Here is a 19,296-nt window from a genome sequence, read left to right on the forward strand (position 1 = left end):
AAGACTCTCCAGTGGTGAGTATTGGGAGAGATAGGAAGCATTTGAGTAGCAGCAGATTTAGTATGAAGAATAACAGAAGCAGCCATGAGGATAGAGCAAAAGGAAGCCTTTGAAGGGCACATGGCCTGGGCAGTGGTCACTAGATCATGGATGTCCTTCCAGGAGATCTCATTTTGATGTTGCTGGTGTCTCTTCTTCCTCCTTGGACCTTTTGCTTTGAAAACACATGAACATTTAAGGGTAACATTGTAGGTACATTTTTGTGTTAATGTATGTGTGGAATGTGTGGTGTGCATAAATCAGCTAATGATTCTCTGCTCTATGTTTGAGCAGGTGCAAGGTACCAAACTTTATAAGTCCATTTGGACTGCATAAACGAACTGTAAATTTCCATCCATGGCATATAAAAATAGCGTATAATAGTGAGTCATGAGGACCAGGTAACCAAAGAAATTTGTTGTTTGTGCAAAGACATTCCTGTCTCAGCTGATTTCTTGAGCTATTCCCATGTGAACGGGTCAGCATTTACATCACCTGTTGTTTGTTTGTTTGTTTGTTTTTCTAGGTCTTTTCATTCATATCTGCTGCCAAGATTTTCAGGAGGTCTTTCCTGGTCAAGTCTAATTTTTATTAACTTAAAGGGATCTGCAGGTTTTTGCTTCCCGTTGAAACAAGAAAAAAAAAAAAACACCTCTCCTCAATGCTGCATATTTTTTTTTGTCTTTTGTTCTGAGGTTAACATGTTCTTAAGCTGTTTTAATTCAGCAGTCTTTTCTAAAATCTAGTATTGTTTAGCAGGTGTGTTATCTGTCTAATTGACATTTAAGAAATTCTGAAGTCCATATAGCATCATGTATCTCATTAGCTTAGAACAGCTGAGAAAAGAAATTCCATAAAATCTATGTGACCTGTGTGTAGAAATCTGGAAAGGTCTAGTTAAGAGGCAACATTTTGGGTGAGTGGTAATATTAAATGCTCTTAGCATTTGAAATGTATTAGAATTTTTATGAATAGGATTTTGCTGTATGTGTAAGAGACAATAATGTGATAAAAAGTGTTTCTCAGTAACTCTTCAAAATTGACTATACAAAACCTGGAAACTTTAGAAACTAAATCCTTTAAGTTAATTTTGCTTCATGAAGGAATTCATTAGTCTGAGGATAACCAATTACTAGGACATGTCATAGGCGGTGTGAGATTTTAAAAAATCCATACACTACAAGAGATGACATGATGCCAATATATAATATTTTTAAAATAATCAGTAACAGCTTGTCTGTGTTAAGGCTTGAAAAAAGGGTTTTGCCTCTATTACATTAATTGTAGACTAAATAATAAAAACAAAATAAAAGAGGGCAAAACATATTTACCGATTAATTTTTGTTTTGATTTTATGTCAAAATAACACATTAACATATTAGTAAACAAAAGACATATATTAAAAGGAGTTTCACCTATTTCTATTGGCTCCCCCCAATTGCCTGGCTCACCTGTCCCACACTTAAGTCCTTGCATTTACCGTTCCAGCATCTTTCTGACAGAGTTGCCTTCCATGTCCACCCTCTCTCACCTCATTAAAGAGAGCATTCGTGGAACCCTGGGTTTCATGAAACTTCTTATGCATGAAACCCTGGGTTCTATCCCCTCCTACAGTCTCAGTGCTCAAACAGTGGAGAAAAAATTACCCAAAATACAATGTTAGACCTAGAAATATATCTCAGTCAATAATAATGAACCAACTTGAGGCCCTGATTTCAAATCCCTACCCCTCATATAAAAATCATGGTGTGGCTGAGTGTATGCCTCTAACCTTACACAAGAATGGGCAGAAACAAAAGAATTCATGAAGATTTCTGGCTGCCAGCCTAGCTTCATGATCAGTGAGAAACTACATTTCAAGTCAATAAGGTGGGAATTCATACTGCAGGTCACTTGATTTTCTACTATGGCTTTCAAATGTGCACAGGTATGAGCAATTGCACATACACTTGTGCATTTGACACACACACACACACACACACACACACACACACACACACATGCCATACACACCATATCCATATTTCTATACACTCAAAAGTTAAAGGTTAACCTTGATGCATAACAAGATCAGGGCGAGCCTGTACTACATGAAAACCTTCATTCCCGGAAAACTACTCCTATTAAACTCAGATTTCATCATTAGAGACTGTGCTTTATTTTTCATGTGTGGGTTAACTCCTCAAGTTGCTGTGTTGTAGACACAGACAAATCGACAGTAAGATGCCTAGAAGCAATCAGTGAGAGGGAGCCAACAGATGCAGAGATGGAGAAATAAAAAGAAGCAAGGAAGATGATTAGACTACAGTCCAGCTTGTTCTGGAATCTTACTGAAATGTGAACCCTTGCTGAGAAAGACTTGAAAAACCCAACCAGTCTGAGAAGGGCCAGGGTGCGGAGGCTGCCAGAAGAGGGAAGGAGCTCCAATGGGAGCTTACTAGCTAAGCTGCTTCCACCTGGATTTCATTGACTTCTTACACTACTCATTCTGTAAGTCACCTAAATCTTCTCACTCAATATTCTCTTCTACTAATTGACAAATCTGATTTGTAGCGCTAATCAAGGTCCCTTTTACCAGAACCCATAAACATTCTGACATCTACAAGGTTCTACTCTTCTTTCTATCAAACATTTTTTTACATTTTTTAATTTATTCTTTATTAATTACACTTTATTCACTTTGTATCCCCCCTGTGGTTCCCTCCCTCCTCCTGTCCCAATCCCTCCCTTCCACCACCCTCTGCCTACATGCCCCTCCCCAAGTGCACTGATAGGGGAGGACTTCTTTTCCTCCCTTCTGATCCTAGTCAATTAGGTCTCATCAGGAGTGGCTGCATTGTCATCTTCTGTGGCCTGATAATGCTGCTTTCCTCTCAGGGGGAGGTAATTAAAGAGCAGGCCAATCAGTTCATATCAGAGGCAGTCCCTGTTCCTATTACAATGGAACCCACTTGGATACTGAACTGCCATAGGCTACATCTGTGCAGGGGTTCTAGGTTACCTCCATGCATGGTCCTTGGTTGGAGTATGAGTCTCAGGAAAGACCCCTGTGTGCAGATTTTTTGGTTCTGCTGCCCTCCTTGTGGAGTTCCTGTCCTCTCCAGATCTTACTGTTTCCCACTTCTTTCCTAAGATTCCCTGCACTCTGCCCAAAGGTTGCCCATAAGTCTCAGCATCTCCATTGATAGTCTGCAGGGCAGAGACTTTCAGAGGTCCTCTGTGTCAGGCTCCTGACTTGTTCTCTCTTTTCTCTTCTTCTGATGTCCATCCAGACGCACATGGTATATACTCACTCATATAGACATATAATATAGGATAAACCTACGAAAATCTGTACACCTAAAGAAACTAATCAAGAGGGAGGACTCTTGCTAAAATGCTCAATCCCTATCTATCAAAAAATTTATTGGGGAAAAAGTATGTTGGTTAGATTAGTAATTAACAAAAGCTTTAAAGGAAATAATTGGTAAAATGTGGGCTGGAGTTACCGAGTTAATGACCTAGTTCAACTCTAGAGTCTGAGGGTAGACTGTGACAACCAACCTAGTCTTCTGACCTCCACCTATTCCTACCAACCTATCAGGGAAAATATGATTTATTTTGATACCACATTTACTTTGATTTGGAATACTTGGCAATGATTTCTTATATTTGTGCATGCCAAAGGCAGGACATTTGCTAAAGATGATTTTACTGTTTCACTATAGAGAGATTTTGCTTTTCTGAATCCTTTCTTCTTTTTAAGATTTATTCTACTTTAATTACATATAAGTGTTTATGTCTGTTTATGGGGTATATGCACAAGAATGCAAGTTCCCTAGAGGCCAGAGGAAGACATTGAATACCCTAGAGCTAGAGTTGGCAGCTTTGAGCTGTCTGGCATAGGTGCTGGGAACAGAGCTATGGCCCCCTGGAAGAGCCCTTTGCAGTTCTCTTGTTTTGTTTTGAGACAGGATTCCTTTGTGTAATCCTGGATGTCCTGGGCTCACTTTGTAGATCAGGCTGGCCTCAAACTCAAAGTGATCTGCCTGCCTTTGCTTTCCTGAGTGCTGGGATTACAGGCATCTGCCACTGTGCCTGGTGCTATGTATAGTCTTATAATTTTCCTTTTTGTTTATTATTATTGTCTATTACAATTTATTCAATTTGTATCCTGGCTGTGTTCCCCTCCCTCATCTCCTTCCAGTCCCACCTTCCTTCCTTCCTTCTTCTCCTCCTGTGCCCGTCCCTGAGTCTGCCTTGGGCCACCTCTCCAGCCCAGCCCCTTGCAACTAGCTTCCTCTTCTCTTGGAGGTTAAATTTCATGACAAATTTTCCATCTTCCTTGCCAAAAAACAAAACAAAACAACCACAACAAAAACAGCACACAAAATCATTGATTTTTGTCAAGCTTTCACTAGATTGGTCATCCTCAAGGGAAATATGGGTGGCACTGGGGATCATTAAAGGGTAGTCTTTTTCTGGAAAGAGCTGAAGGATTTTTGTAAAGACAATACATGTTTATGCAAAACATCAAACAGTATAATCCATCACAGGTGTAGTGAAAATATGCCTGATGCCAGTTCATGGAAACTGAACACAGGAAGATGAGGGGGTGGACAAGTCTGGGTACCCAGCTTCTGCTCTCCAGGAAAAAAATATCAACAATTCTTCAAAAGGCACTGCTGGGACAAAAATCTTCTGCACAGTTTTGAAGAAACGTCAAGAAATCTGTTTCTTCTTCTCTTCCACCATTTATGGTGGCAACATGAAAAATAAATGGCATATCTCTAGACATTACATGTGTCTTCCCAGGAACCTCAGGTGGTTTACCTCCAGGGAAGTCTGTGACCAAGCGCAGAACAACCTTTGTGGATCAAGGGTGGTCTGGCTGTTCTCCATCTCAGCACCTGTGCAAATTACATGGGGAGGAAGGGCACCAGGGACAAGCCAAGGTAAGCTGATAAATGGAGAGAGAGGGAGGAAAGGGAGATAGAAATCTCAGCTTTCAAATAAGAAACTTAGTTCAGATTGTCACTTGTTTAGGCTGAATGAAATGTGCACTCAAGATAATTCCTCTCTTATAGCCTTCTTTCTTCCTGTTTGTCCTTATTTTCTTAACCATCAAGAATCAAACTGTTCCAAACAGGAACATGTTGCTCTCTTTTCCTGATCAGATCAGACATATTAAAATGATGGACCCCAAGAAATTTTAATTTCTCCAGGGCTAGGAGAAGGAAAGTCTGGGATTTTGATCATAGAGAGAAGGTTGTCTCTAGGAAAGAGATGCAAAACCTTCAGACACATTAAGAAAGAGATGGTGAAGATGGAATTGGTGGGATCACATTTTGACCTTGACTGTTCAGATTGAATCACTGAAGATGGACTTGGAGGGTCAATAGTCAACTTGGCTCCTTTTTTCAGTGTGGTCTTCTTGAATCTCCTTTTCACTGTTGTTTACACGTTTCTTTAATTGTTCTATTGAGGATTAGTGGCAGAGCCTGGGCTGTTTGTGCCATCAGGGTATAAGCTCTGAAGTAATATTTCAAGAACCCCATCCATCTCTCCTTTCCCTCTTCTCCTTCATTCCTTGCCTTTATTTAGAAGGCTCTCCATCCTTAAAGAGACAGGCAGCATGAATTCTTCAGGCCTCTCTCTCCACCTTCTGCTTCCTACAAGTAGACCAGGATGCAAAGGTACAGACAATTGAGTATGTTGGCAGCTAGTCAAGAACAGTCATCTGCAGGAAGGCATCAAGACATCAGAGACTTTTAAAAACTCATTTCCAAAAGCCAGGAGCACCTTCTCTCACATGAGGCTATGGAGTTCTTTGAATTCCACAGGAAAAGAAACCCTTATTTCAGAAATAAGCTTTGAAGTTGTTTGAAGATGAAAGAGGAGGCTTGCCTCTGAGCCAGTTCCCAAGCAGTTGGGAGGGACTATGGCATCTTGAAATGTGTTTCAAGAAACCTTATTAGAATTTGAAAGGACTGTGCACACGGATTCCCCATGGCTGCCTTCCCCTGAAAGTATGTGACAGAGTTCAAGAGCAGAGCTGAGTCCTAGGCTGATACAAACTACAATCAAAGTCTTGTTATTTGATTATACAAAATGATTTCTGATTCCACAGAGAAGATGAAAGGCAATTACTTCAGCAACTTACCTGGGAACTGAACTTTGCTCACCCAGCCACCCCCAGCCTCACGTAATATTGGAGAAAAGTATCGACACTGCGTAGCACTTGGGAAGACCTAACACATCAGCACCTTCCCTAGGCTTGCATTTGACTTTCTGTCTGTCAGGCAATGAGCATTCTAACTTTCAAAACGACAAATAAATAAATATGCTACTAACTTATTTTACTAATGATTTTTTAAAAAAACATCATTGACATAAAATCCAAGCAAGGGCCATGTAAATAGCTCTGTGGCTAAGCACTTTTGTGTGCAAGCTTGGGAACTTTAGTTTAATTCCTGTAACCCACATAAAGAGCTGGATGTACCGATAGGCATCTATAATCTCAGCATTCTTTGGGAGAGAGAGGAGATGGAGACAGGGGAATGATTTGGAAGCTCAGATGTGTTGCCACAGAAATAACAAAAGAGACTGTCTCAAAACAAGGCGGAAAGAGAGATCTGACCCCCCAAAAGTTGTCCTCCGGCCTACACAGCTGTGTATAGCATGTGTACCCACACTCTAATACACACACTATTTCTCATCCACATGCAGAAATTAAATAAATCTTTAAAATATTCTAGCTAATCAATTATGGTTTAATAAATTTCAGGGTGCATTTCAAGTAAGAACATAGTCCTACAATTTAACACTGTGTATTACAATTTGCGTTTTCCTGGCCATCTCTACCATCAGACCATTGTTCCTTGTAAAGAAAATCTTATTCATTGGACATTACATGATATTACTAAGCAATGGCCACACAATAGTCATCAAGTGGTCATAGAATGGATGAAGGTACTAAACTCTGAAGACAAGTGAATAAAGCAAGGACTTCTCCAACAAGGAGCTCTAGATGGCCACATCTCATTGTCCCATAGAAAGTAGATTTATCACAGCTTAAAGGGCAGAGGATGGAGCTCGGCAAGCAGATAGAGAGCTTGCCTAGCATTCCAAGAGCAAAAGCCAGGCAATATTGGCACACACCTGCAATCCCAGCACTCCAGAAGCAGGGGCAGCAGGATTAGGAGTTCCAGGTCATCCTGCATTACACAATGAATCTGGAATACTCTGGGCTACAAGAAACTCTGTCTCAGAAAACCAAAGAACCCCAAACAAACAAAGCTGAGAGAAAAATTACCATAGGGTTCTAGGATAGAACATCTGTGGCTCATGCAATGCTTTAAATAGGTGGATGTAGTTAAGCAAGATGAAAGATATGTGAGTTTTATCCGTTTCCACAGCAACATAGACAGACTTCCCTATCTTTGGGAAAACCATGTAATTCAAAAATAAGCTGAAGTAATGACTGTGGGTGGGAGAAAGAAAAAACGGAAAGTAAGTGAGACACAGAATAGTCCTTGTACGTGTATTTGAATAATGTGTGAAATCCAGAAAAGGCTTGAGAGTCTAATGTGTCTATTGCAACACCAGCGGTGTCGCATGCGTGTCTCCCCACGCATGCTGCCAGTGCGGTAGCTCTCAAGGGGAGCCACACACCTTTCTCCTCATCCACGCACATCCACAAAGGAAACGTCAAGCAGCACACCGGAAGACCTGAGATGAAGACCACTAGAAAATTGTCCCTCACCCTGAAAGAGAAAGCAAAAGATCTATAAAATTAAAAGAAGAAGAAGAAAAGAAACAGGAATCATGTAAGTCAAGTTAGGAAGACACTAGGAACAGATTTACACAAGTTAAACAAAGGGCCTTCAGAGGAGAATATTTCAAAGCAAATTGCTTCCAGAGTTTTACAGCCTAAGGGCCTGACATCTGTAGACAGCCACATGCCTGAAGGAGACTAACGAGGGGAAGAGCCACATTAACAGCACACAAGCTAAATTTATAGTGAAGCTTCAGAGATACAACATGATCAAAAAGAAAAGGAGCAGAAAGGAGGTGGGAATTAGTCTAGCACACTGACAGTGCTATACTTTATATTTAACTGGATAAGAATACAAATATCTCCTCTAGAAAGTGATATTTTTCTTTTAAATATGATTATGTAATAAAGTGAAAGCCAGGGGATTCAGTAGAAAAGGGTTCAGTCCCTCTTCTATTAAATTGCCAGCAAATTGGGTATCTGCTTTGAGTCACTGGTTTGTGTAATGAACACACAGACCTTACTGTTCCCTATTGCTGTAAATATTCCCAGCATTGCAAACAAATTAAACGGAACTTGGCAGAAACTAAATAAATGCAAATGGCTTTACTACAAGCATTCAAGATCTTCTTTTTCTGATATTATGTTTATTTCTAAGTATCTGTATGGCAGTGTGCATGTCTCCACCAGAAGACAGCACCAGATTCCAGATTCCCTGGAAGTGGAGCAGTAGGCATTAGTAAGCAGCTGGAGGGGGAAGCTGGGAACTGAACCCAAGTCCTCTGCAACAGCAACAACCACTCTTAACTATGGAGCCAACTCTCCAACCACAAGATTATTTTCTTAGTGCTCCATGAATTCCAAGTCCCTAGTTTATTTATTTAGTTCTTTCATTGCCTATCTTTTTTTATTATTTAGGGCAGGGGTGGGGCATGTGCATGGGGCCGCGTGTTTTTGAAGGTCTGAAGAAGACTGTGAATCCTAGGTATTGCATTAGGTCATCAGGCTTGGCAGCAATGCCTTTACTTTAGATTCATCTTAATGGACCCCACATCCTAAGGGAGGGGGGAACCCATCTGGAAAATCCATCTGACTTGCATAAATAGCCCATCTTTGCTTTACTCCAGGGAAAAGAGAGTTCATTTTTTTCCCCCTGTGGTGTTTCTCCTGTGTCACCTTCTTCTTAGATGGCAAGGGAATACTTACTTTATTGCATGATGGAGTTTGAATAAGTCACCCCAAATCCAGTCATTGAAAATTCTCACTTGATAAGTCAAATACATATTAATACTTAAAGAGGTGTTTAGGGATAGCGATGAGGCTCAGCAAGTAAAGGGGCTTGCTGCTAAGCCTGATGACCTAAATCTAAATTATAGAACCTATATAAAGATGGAAAGAGAAAACCAACTCTGCAAAGATGCCCTCTGACCTCCCCTGTGGACCCTACTACACTCATATACACACAAAAACAAAGAAACAAACAAGAGCTATAGAAAGGGGTTACTAAGTAAAGGAAGTTCCCGGTCTCCGTAACAGTCAATAGGCCCTTACAAAAGTCCTCGCATACCTTTTAGTTCCTTCTTCCTTCTGTCTTCCTAAGAATATAAGACGTCACGTTGGAATGATGGAACAGTTCTAAGCAAAGCAGTAAGTCTGCTGCTCCTTAATTCTGGAGTCTAGAACTGCCACTGGGAAAATTTTATTATTGCTTCTTAATAGCATTTGTTTTCTGTATATTAGGAGTGCATGTGATATGTGCTGTGTGTGCATGTGTGTGTGTGTGTTGCACTTGAAGCAGTGCCTCTCACTGAACCTGGGGCTTACAGATACAGGGAGCGTGTGTGGTCAGCAAGCTAGAATATCCTCTTGTCACCCCCTGGAGGTGCTGGGATTAGTGGTAGTATAGGTGTGTGGCATCTCATCTGGCTTTTTGGCTAGATGCGGGGGATCTACACAGTTGGCCACATGCTTTCCTGGGGATAATCCGCATTTAACACCCTGTTCTCTTCTCTCCTTTAGGTGACTTATGAACTTGTCCTCTCTGTTGTGCCATGTTTGCCATTCTCTGTTTATTTTTATATTAATCTATGTGTGTAGTCTTCACATGGGCTTATGGTACTCACTGGGACTTACAGGGAAGAGCTGTGAAATAAAACAGTTATTTGACAATAAGCCAAGTGTATGAATGCAGTGTGAGTGTGTCTCAACTCACTTTCACCAAGGTTTAGAAGCTGAGAAAGTTTGGATACCATTAAGATAAGTGTAGTTTATATTTAAAACCAAGAATTTCAATAGTTAAGAAACAAAAAATGAAAGAACCAAAAAAGTCAAAAGAGAGTGAAGTGGAAATTATAAGTAAAATATATGAGTTGGAAACCTGAGAAAGAATAGATAAAAATACCATGGAAGGTGTACATAATAATAAAGGGCAGCCACAGGGACCACTTAATCAAAATAAAGCAAAACAAAGCAATTAAAACACAAAAGTAAAATATAACCCCAAAATTGTCAGCAATGGATAATTAAAAAAAAAATATCAGCTCTAATTTTTCCTTCTTGTGATGAGTATCTCCTGTCATTTGCAAGGTATCTTTCAAAGCTGACTGCAGGAGGGAAGAATGATATACTGTGTAAGTCAAGTGGAGTTAGGACAGAATGTCCTCCCTGCTGCTCAGGTTTCTGCACGTGGAGCCATCTCTACCAGGCTTTGCTCCCTTTCGTCCCTCCTTGCCTTCTCCTGTGAAGCCCTCTTTGTGCTGTGTTGAGTGACACGTTACCTGGACGCTGGCTGCTTTTACACCAAGGACTTACAGTTCTTGGGTACAGAGGAAGAATGGTAAACTAAACTGAGAGTCGAGCTGCCTAGGTGCCTCTGTGTTTGTGGGCATTGTGTTTGTGTGTACATAATTTTTGTCAGTAATTAGTTGCTTTTAATGTCACTAATTGCTTTTCTGTCTACTGTGACCTAATAGCTGACAAAAATGCAAGAAGGGTTTATTTTAGCTCAGACTTTGAAGATATTGTCTGTGTTGGCAGCAGGAGCATGAGGCAGTTGGTCAACATTGTCTCTGTAGTCAGGAAATGAGGGAGGGGGATGCTGATTCTCAGCTTGCTTTTCTCTCTTTAACTCAGCCCAGGACTTTAGCCAGTGAAATTGTGCCACCTACATTTAGAGTGGTTCTTCACACTGAGACTAATCATCATCTAGGAATTCTCTGGTAGACATGCTCAAAGGTCTGTTTTCATAGCAAATTCTAAAAATCTCACCAAGTGAATAACGGGGGTTAGCTATCATGGTCAGCTTCTGCATCTGTTTCACCTTTCTCTGACCTGCCTGTTTAATTGACAGGGTATAGGTAAGATCCATGGGGTCTACACATGTCTCAGTTTTGAAATTTGTGATCTCCCTAGCGGAGTATTTTGACAATGGGATTTCAGTTACTCCATTCAGATCTGGAGGAGTAGAGGTATGGCAAGTCCGTTCTCAGCACTGTGGTTCTAAATTCTGCCTCCTTTCTTGGGGTGTCCAGATGCCACTCAACACCAAGCTGGGAAAAATGAAGCAGAGTCCAGAATGCATGAAGTCTGCAGGATCCATGTCCACCTGGAAAAAGGCCTTCTCCAAGGAGAGTTACATCCCTTTCAGGCCATTAAAGCCCTTGCCAGGAGGAAAGGGAACAGGAGCAGTCGGTTGGCCAACACTGTGGGCAGCCCGAGTAGGAACAGTTTGGGGGTGGGCATCAGGAGCTCAGGTCCCAGCAACAAGCCAAGCAGGTCCAGGAGTCCAGTGGTGAATATCCAGAACGGAAGCCTTCTCCAAAACAGCCCTTCAAGTGTTACAGCCCAGTAAAACAGCAGCTCTTATACAATCAATCAAAGAAACAGCTTGTACGAATTTATTCAAGGTGGTAAGGACTGTATAAACCTTGGGAAGTGGAAAGGGATTTTCAGGGTGAATGAATTTCATTGGTTGTGGCTGGCAGGCTGGTGACAGTCTGTTTGCATCCAGGTGTCAGCTACCTGACTACCTGTGACTATTTTGAGAGTTGAGGGTCGCCAGGTAACGTGCAAGTCTTCCTTATAAAGTTTTGCTTCTGTTCAGTTTGCTCCTAGAGACCCTCATTCTCTTGAATTTTCAGCATGTAATGATTAGTTGCAGTTGCCAAATCCATACAATCTAGAAACAGCAAGAATGAAAGTGCCAATGATGGATTATTTATATCAGGTTGGGACATGTCTATAAGTGTTGTCTTGATTGCCTTAATAGATGTGGAAAATAGCCTGAAAGTAGAGGGCACCATTCCCTAGTTTGGGACTCTGGACTGTATAAGAGTAGATAAAGCTAGCTGAACACTGTGCAAGCTTCACGTGATTTCTGCTCTTTACTGGAGATGTGATATGAGTAGCTGCTTTAAGCTCTAGTTGCCTTGACTTCTTAGGAACCATGGATTATAACCTGGAAAAGTAAGCTAAAATAAGTCCTAAGTTACCTCTTTTCAGGGCATGTTATCATAGCAAAGGAAATGAAGCTGGGACACAGCCCCAGAGCAGGAAACTCCTCATTTTCTTCTAGATCACTAAAATTTCAGAGCAGGAGCCTCTTATCACCCTAGTGAATCAGCTTTCAGTGTTCCTGGATTTTGTCTGTTTTCTCAATTTACCATTTAAGCAACTCTCTCTTGCCTTTTTGGTTCTCACCTCTCTTTGCTCTTCAGATATTTGGGGTGGAGGAGACTAGTTTGTATCACCATGTTTGAAACTTTTTTCTGTATTGCATGTTTGTTTTGCCTACACTATGATCCAGCATTTTAGAAGAATATTTTGTAATGGAATTGCTAAGTCATACAGTTGTCATAGTTTTCAAATAAATCATCAAATAATCTCCAAGATAGGACTAGTGTCATGGTGAATGATATGAAGACAAGACTGCTCCAAAGTATGGTGGAGGAGAAGGGTTTTATTGTAGATATGAGAGTACAGCCAGAGGCATGTGGAAGCGTTCAGAACAGGAAGAGAAAGAAGTAGTCTGTATATGACCAGCAGGTTGAACTAGGCCATGAGAGGAGAGAAAGGGGACAAGAGAGAAGGGACCAAGAGACAATCACTGGACCAAGAGAACACACGACTGGAATGGCAGATTTTTATAGCAATCAGAAGCAAGGGGAAGGGAGTGAAGCCTCTGGGCTGGAGAGATTAGGGAAGTAATTATGGTGAGAAGAGCAGAGAGGAGCCACAGGTATTGTCTGAGCCTGGCGGGCAGTGTGAACTTTGGTATGCTAATAGGCACCACAGTTAGCCATGTGTCAGGGGTTTGAGGCCTGAGAGGTGGCTCAGGGGAAAAAAAAATACAATAAAACTTGTCTCTAAGACAGGAGTCCAATCTAGTTCCTACGTAGTTAAAAGAGAGGGCCAAGTCTCTTGGGTTGTCCAGGGGATTTCACATCTGTGCTATGATATCACATTCTTACCCCCAGACATATTTCATTCACACACAAAAATGACAAAAATAAAATAGTTTATCCCGATGGGCATAGTGGCTCACTGTAACCTCAGCATATGGGAGGCCGACACATATAATTCACAGAGAATTGGAGGCAAGCCGTGGTTACAGAGTGAGCTCAAGCCTGCTTGTCCTACAGAATAAGATCCTATATTAAAAGAAGCAGGAGGAGGAGGAGGAGGAGGAGGAGGAGGAGGAGGAGGAGGAGGAGGAGGAGGAGGAGAAGGAAGAGGAAGAGGAGGAGGAGGAGGAAGAGGAGGAGGAGGAGGAAGCGGAGGAGGAGGAGGAGGAAGAGGAGGAGGAGGAGGAGGAGAAGAAGAAGAAGAAGAAGAAGAAGAAGAAGAAGAAGAAGAAGAAGAAGAAGAAGAAGAAGAAGAAGAAGAGGACCATAGTCAGATGCCTATGCAATAAGCAATAAGGCATAAGCAATGCCTCAGATGCTATTCCAAGCACCTGACTTTGATTCCCAGAACACACATGAGGCAGCTCACAACTGCCTATAACTGCAGCCCCAGAGAATCCAATCACCTCCTCTCTTGTCCATGAGCACCTGTATACATGCAATACACATATACTCATGATCTCAAGTGTTTATTTATTTAAGCAATCCTCATATCTTTGTGAAGGCATAGTCACTAATAACATTGTGGTATAATATATGTATGATTTACATTTTTGTTACTGTGAAACAGTTTAGTTTAGCCTCTTGTACCAGAAGGTCAGGGTCAATAATCATAGGGAAAGCAAGGAAACAGGGGAACAGGCAGATGTGGTAGTACAAGCAGGAAGCAGAAACATCATATTCCATTCACACACAGGAAGCAGAGAGATAAATAGTAGTGACAGGTTATACAATCTAATTCTGCTCCTAGTAACATACTATTTTTTTTTAGATAAACCACCTTCTAAAAGGTTCAAAATCTTCCCAAATAGTGCTATCAACCTCCGTCAAAGTATTCAAATACATGAGCTGATAGAGAAAAATTCTATTGTTATATATATATATATATATATATATATATACATATATATATGTATATATATATATATATTGAGACAGAGTCTCACTGTGTAGTTCCGGCTGTCCTGGAAACATGCACACATAGCTGAGCTCGAACTCCCAAGAGATCTCCCTGCCTCTGCCTTCCAAGTACTTGGATTAAAGGCAATGTACCACTATGCCCAGCCGGAGGCCATTTCTTATTCAAAGCACAATAGAATACGGTTCTGTTTAGATCAGTGAGCAATAGAAGTAAAATTAGAGTGAAAATATAAGTGAACTACTAGGACAAGAGAGAGCTTGCTGATGTTAGTATCTAAGGGCCTAGCACAATAGATGAACCCAAAGAACAATGTCATTAGACCAAAACAATAGTTTTAATAGACTATGGGGCTAGGAGGAATCCAACACACTTCAGCTATTCTTGGAAAAGACTAAAGTGTAAAACCAGAAATATTTACTCTTTAAGAGATAAATAAACACCATTGAAAGGAAAATGACTTGGAACTGAATTTTTTTTTTTTTTCATTTTACCCACGAAGGTCATATATTTAGATAGTAGCCATGCTATTGAAATCATAGATGCATTTTCCTGCTAAGGGAGATACTGCTCAGGAGGGCAGCTTTCCTAGGGTGAGACTGTCATCACACTCCAAATGTGCTTACCACTGCGATTTCCCCAGATGTGTGAAACCCAGCTGCATAATTTGTGGGAGAGGAAGACTGCATTCCCACTTCCCCTTGATTATAGTTTTTAAAAACTAGTTCTGGGAACTTGAGAGATGAAGAGCACTTTCTGCTCTTCCAGAGAACTCACCTGAAATTCCCAGCTTTCATGTCCAGCACCTCAGAACCACAAAAACTGCACTTGCAAGAACTGATACTCTCTTGGGTCCATGGACACCTGAACACACTGAAACACACGCATGCATGCACAGGCACAGGCATCCAAACGCATGGGTGTATACACACACCACAGTAAAACTACATATTTTAAGAAAGAATTGTGTGTGTGTGTGTGTGTGTGTGTGTGTCTGTGTGTCCGTGTGTTTCTGTAAGCCTGGGTGTTTTATTTTTGAGATGGCTATAATAGATTCTCTCAGCTTCCACTCAGTTGTTTGTAGCACACCCATACCAAATGCAATTCTGACAATTTCTAACACATAATCTCTATGGAGTTTCTGTTTCTTTTGCAGAACAGAATCCAGCAGGTGTGGAGAACACAGATGGTCAGGGAATAATTTTGTGCATGTCAGAATGTTCACTGGGTGGTGTGTGTGTGTGTGTGTGTGTGTGTGTATGTGTGTGTGTGTGTGTGTATTCTTCAGGAACCATCCACTTCCTTTGAGACAGAGTCTCCCACTGGACAACAGATGATCATTTAGGTAATTGGAGAGTGAGTTTCAGGAATTACTCTGTTTCTGCCTCCTGAGCATTGGGATTACAAAGGAATGTCACCACACCTATCATTTTCACGTGAGTTCTGGGGGACGGAGCTCAGGACCTCATATTCACAGGGTAAACGTTGTTTGCAACTGAGCCATCTCCCCAGCCCGTGCCCTTTATTTTTGACAGAGAAAACACATACAAACAAAATTTAAATAGGAGTGATAAAACCAGAGAACTTTTATTTTCCACTCAGGAGGGATACACAATGCCTTCCCCCACTAAACAAGAATCATATGTGGAAATAAATAAAATATACTTGAAATTGTAAAGGTTCTATTTAGGGGTCAAGGACACAGGGGAGAAAAGAAAAATGGGCTGAAGAGGACCAAAAAAAATTTTTTTTCCAAACAAAGCAGGAAGAGTTATTTGTGTTGCTCATGAGTAGCTATTTTGACTTATCTTTTCTCAACATTAAAATGAGTATTAAGTGACCTTGTTGGTCTGGCAAACATGGCTCAGCAACCCTGATGACCCCTGATGAGTTCAATATCATGTGCCCCACATGATGGATAGAGAATTCTCTTTGTCAAGAATTTATAATCCATCTATATACAACTGCTTTATATCTGCCTATCATGTATCTGTTTATCTATGTATTGTCTATTAATCATATATCTCTCTCCTTTCCCTTAACAATTAGTACAATAAGTATAAGTGTGAGTTCTTTACATTGTTTTTCTGGAGAGTTTTAGATGGAACCTAAAAGCTAATCTATATGTGTACACACACATATATTTAATATGAATTTAAAAACTGAGTTTTAATTTACTTTAGCATAAATATCCACATTTTTATTATTCTGAACTATTAGCAAATATTAATTTAAAAAGGAAGACAAAGCACACACAATGTCATTTTTGTTATTTTATTGTAAAAAAAAGACTAAATATATTGAATTTTTAGTATGTTTTAGCTTCCCGTTCTTGAATCAAGGGTCCTAGGCAGATATCCTGTAACAAGCTTTCTTAGTTCAGGGTTTCTATTGCTGCAAGAAAATACCAAGACCAAAAATCAAGTTTGGGGGTGAAGGGTTTATTTGACTTACACTTCCATATTGCTGTTGATCATTGAAGGAAGTCAGAACAGAAACTCAAACTGGGCAGAAACCTAGAGGCAGGATGTAATGCAGAGGCCGTGGAGGGCGCTGTTTACTGGCCTTCTTCCCCTGGCTTCATCAGCCTGCTTTCTTGTAGAACCCAGACCACCAACTGAGGGATGGCACAATCCACAGTGCGTTGGGTCTTCCCCACTGATCCCTAATTGAGAAAATGCCTTTCATCTGAGAAGGTATTTCCTCAACTGAGGCTCTTTCCTCTATGATGACTATAGCCTGTGTCAAAGTTGACACAGATCAGCCAGTATGACAGTAGAGAAGTGTGTGTGTGTGTGTGTGTTTTGGCTCTGAAATGTCCCCAGAGACTTGTGTTTTAAATGCTCAGCCTCTAGCTTATGACACTATGTTGAAGGCTACTGAGCCTTTCAGCAAGACCATGGATGGAAGAAAAAAGTCACTGTGAACTTTGAAGTCTGGATCAACCCCTGGCTCTGGTCTGCTCTGCTCTTGGCATCTGGTCTACCAACATCCCAAGAGCTTTTGACCCTGACTCCCAACACTATAGACAGACACACCAACAAACTTTTTCATGAAACAATAAACTGAAATATTTCTGAAACCATAAGCTCAAATAAGCCTATACTTATTTAAGGTTTTTTTTTTCCTAATGGGTATTTTGAACAAAATTACACACAAGTAACTCATACATCACAAAAGTTGTATGGAAGAGAAATTCTGGTTCTTTAGAAGCAATGTTTCTCAAATTAATTGAATTCCTGGTTTTCTATGAAAAATGCAAACAATGGTCTAAGAAATGAAAGGGGTCCTAACAGACAATCATTCCAAAGACACAGTGACTAACATTTTTAATAGCTTTGGCAACAACTCAACTCTTGAAGTTTCTTAACCTTTTTGTTGTACACTAACATATTTCATGTTCTTTGGTCAGATGCATAGACCAGATGCATGAAATAGAGTTCTTTTTAAGAACTAAACCAGGGTCTTTAAAAATATTTTTACATATTTTTTACATGCTAGTGTTCATGCATATACCATGGTGCACAAAGTGGAGATCAGAAGTCAACTGGTAGGAGTCAGTTTTCTCCTCTAGTCATGTGGGTTTGGAGATTGACCTAAGCCTTCTCTAAGGTCCCAAAGTAGATTCCACTTAAGGGGATATCTTCCCTTCACATTCATGAAGTCTGTGTCTAAGATCTCACTTGTTTACTTACAAATTTCAAATCTCCCCAAGTCTGTATTCTTGGGTTTTAATCAAATGCTAATAGTTTTCATTATTTGATTGCTTTGACAAGATCACATTGAGAATGAACAACAAGTGAACATAGATACACTTGAGAAAGAAAAAAAAAGCAGTAGCAAAAGTGTGTGTCAACTGGGTGTGAATTTATAATTAATTGAGTAACAATGATTTCAATTAGATGTATTTGATGAAAGAGGTAATAAACAACAAAGGGAAAGCAATGAGAACAATTCAGAAGTATTGCAATGGGCTCTCCCAGGGATGTCCCTTGCAGCACTCAGCATGGCCTAGCATTTAACATACCACTGGAAGCTTTCCTACAATAGAAAGTAGTTCCTATCAGAACTAGGTAATTCTAGTAACCCTCGTAAAGGGCTTTGCACTTTTATACCAAAAAGATCAAAAAAGTACCCGAATCCTCATATGGTGTATGCTTAGCAGGCTTAGAGGGGCTCAGGCTGAGATGCCTACTGTCCTTATGAGATTGTTGAAAATGGAAGCACATGTTTGCTAACAGTCTCAAGACAGACAGAATCATATGCACTTTCTAGTTGATGAGGAAAAAAAAGATTGTGAATATATAGAAGACACACACAGAAAATCAGAATGTGAAATGAATATGAAACTTTAAAAGTACATATGTGTATATACATATGTCCGTTTCTGCTTTTCTGAATTCTATGGAGAAAACTAAAAATCCCAAATAAAAATTGTGGATCAGGGTTGATTTTATATGGATTACCAAATTGTTTGGGTCTTGTAAATAGCACCATACGCACAAATTACAGACAGAAAATCTGCTTCTTTTAACTTAAAATGAAACTTTTATGTTTATTTATTTAGTGTTTGTTGGGTGTGTGTGTCTGTGTGCATACACATGCATGTGCTTGTAGTACTACATGTGCCATAGATCACATTTTGAAGTCCAAGATCATTTTAAGGCGTTATCTTTCTTTCTACCATATGCATCCAGGAGACTGATGTCATTTTATCAGGCTTGGCAGCAAGGGCCTTTAACCACTCTGCCATCTTGCTCAGTATTAGCAGATATCCAGAAAAGTTGGAAGTTGAATGCATTGCAATTAGAGATAAAAATCATTACAGATACTTTGTAATTGTAGTTAATAGCATTACCTAGTACAACTCTCTCTGAAATTATGTATACTGAAATACAGAGTTGATGTGTCTCCTAAAAAGTAAGCACACACTAGTTTTATTCATAATATCAAACACTACA

Source organism: Meriones unguiculatus, chromosome 18, assembly GCF_030254825.1.
Source record: "Meriones unguiculatus strain TT.TT164.6M chromosome 18, Bangor_MerUng_6.1, whole genome shotgun sequence".
Classification (NCBI taxonomy): Eukaryota; Metazoa; Chordata; class Mammalia; order Rodentia; family Muridae; genus Meriones; species Meriones unguiculatus.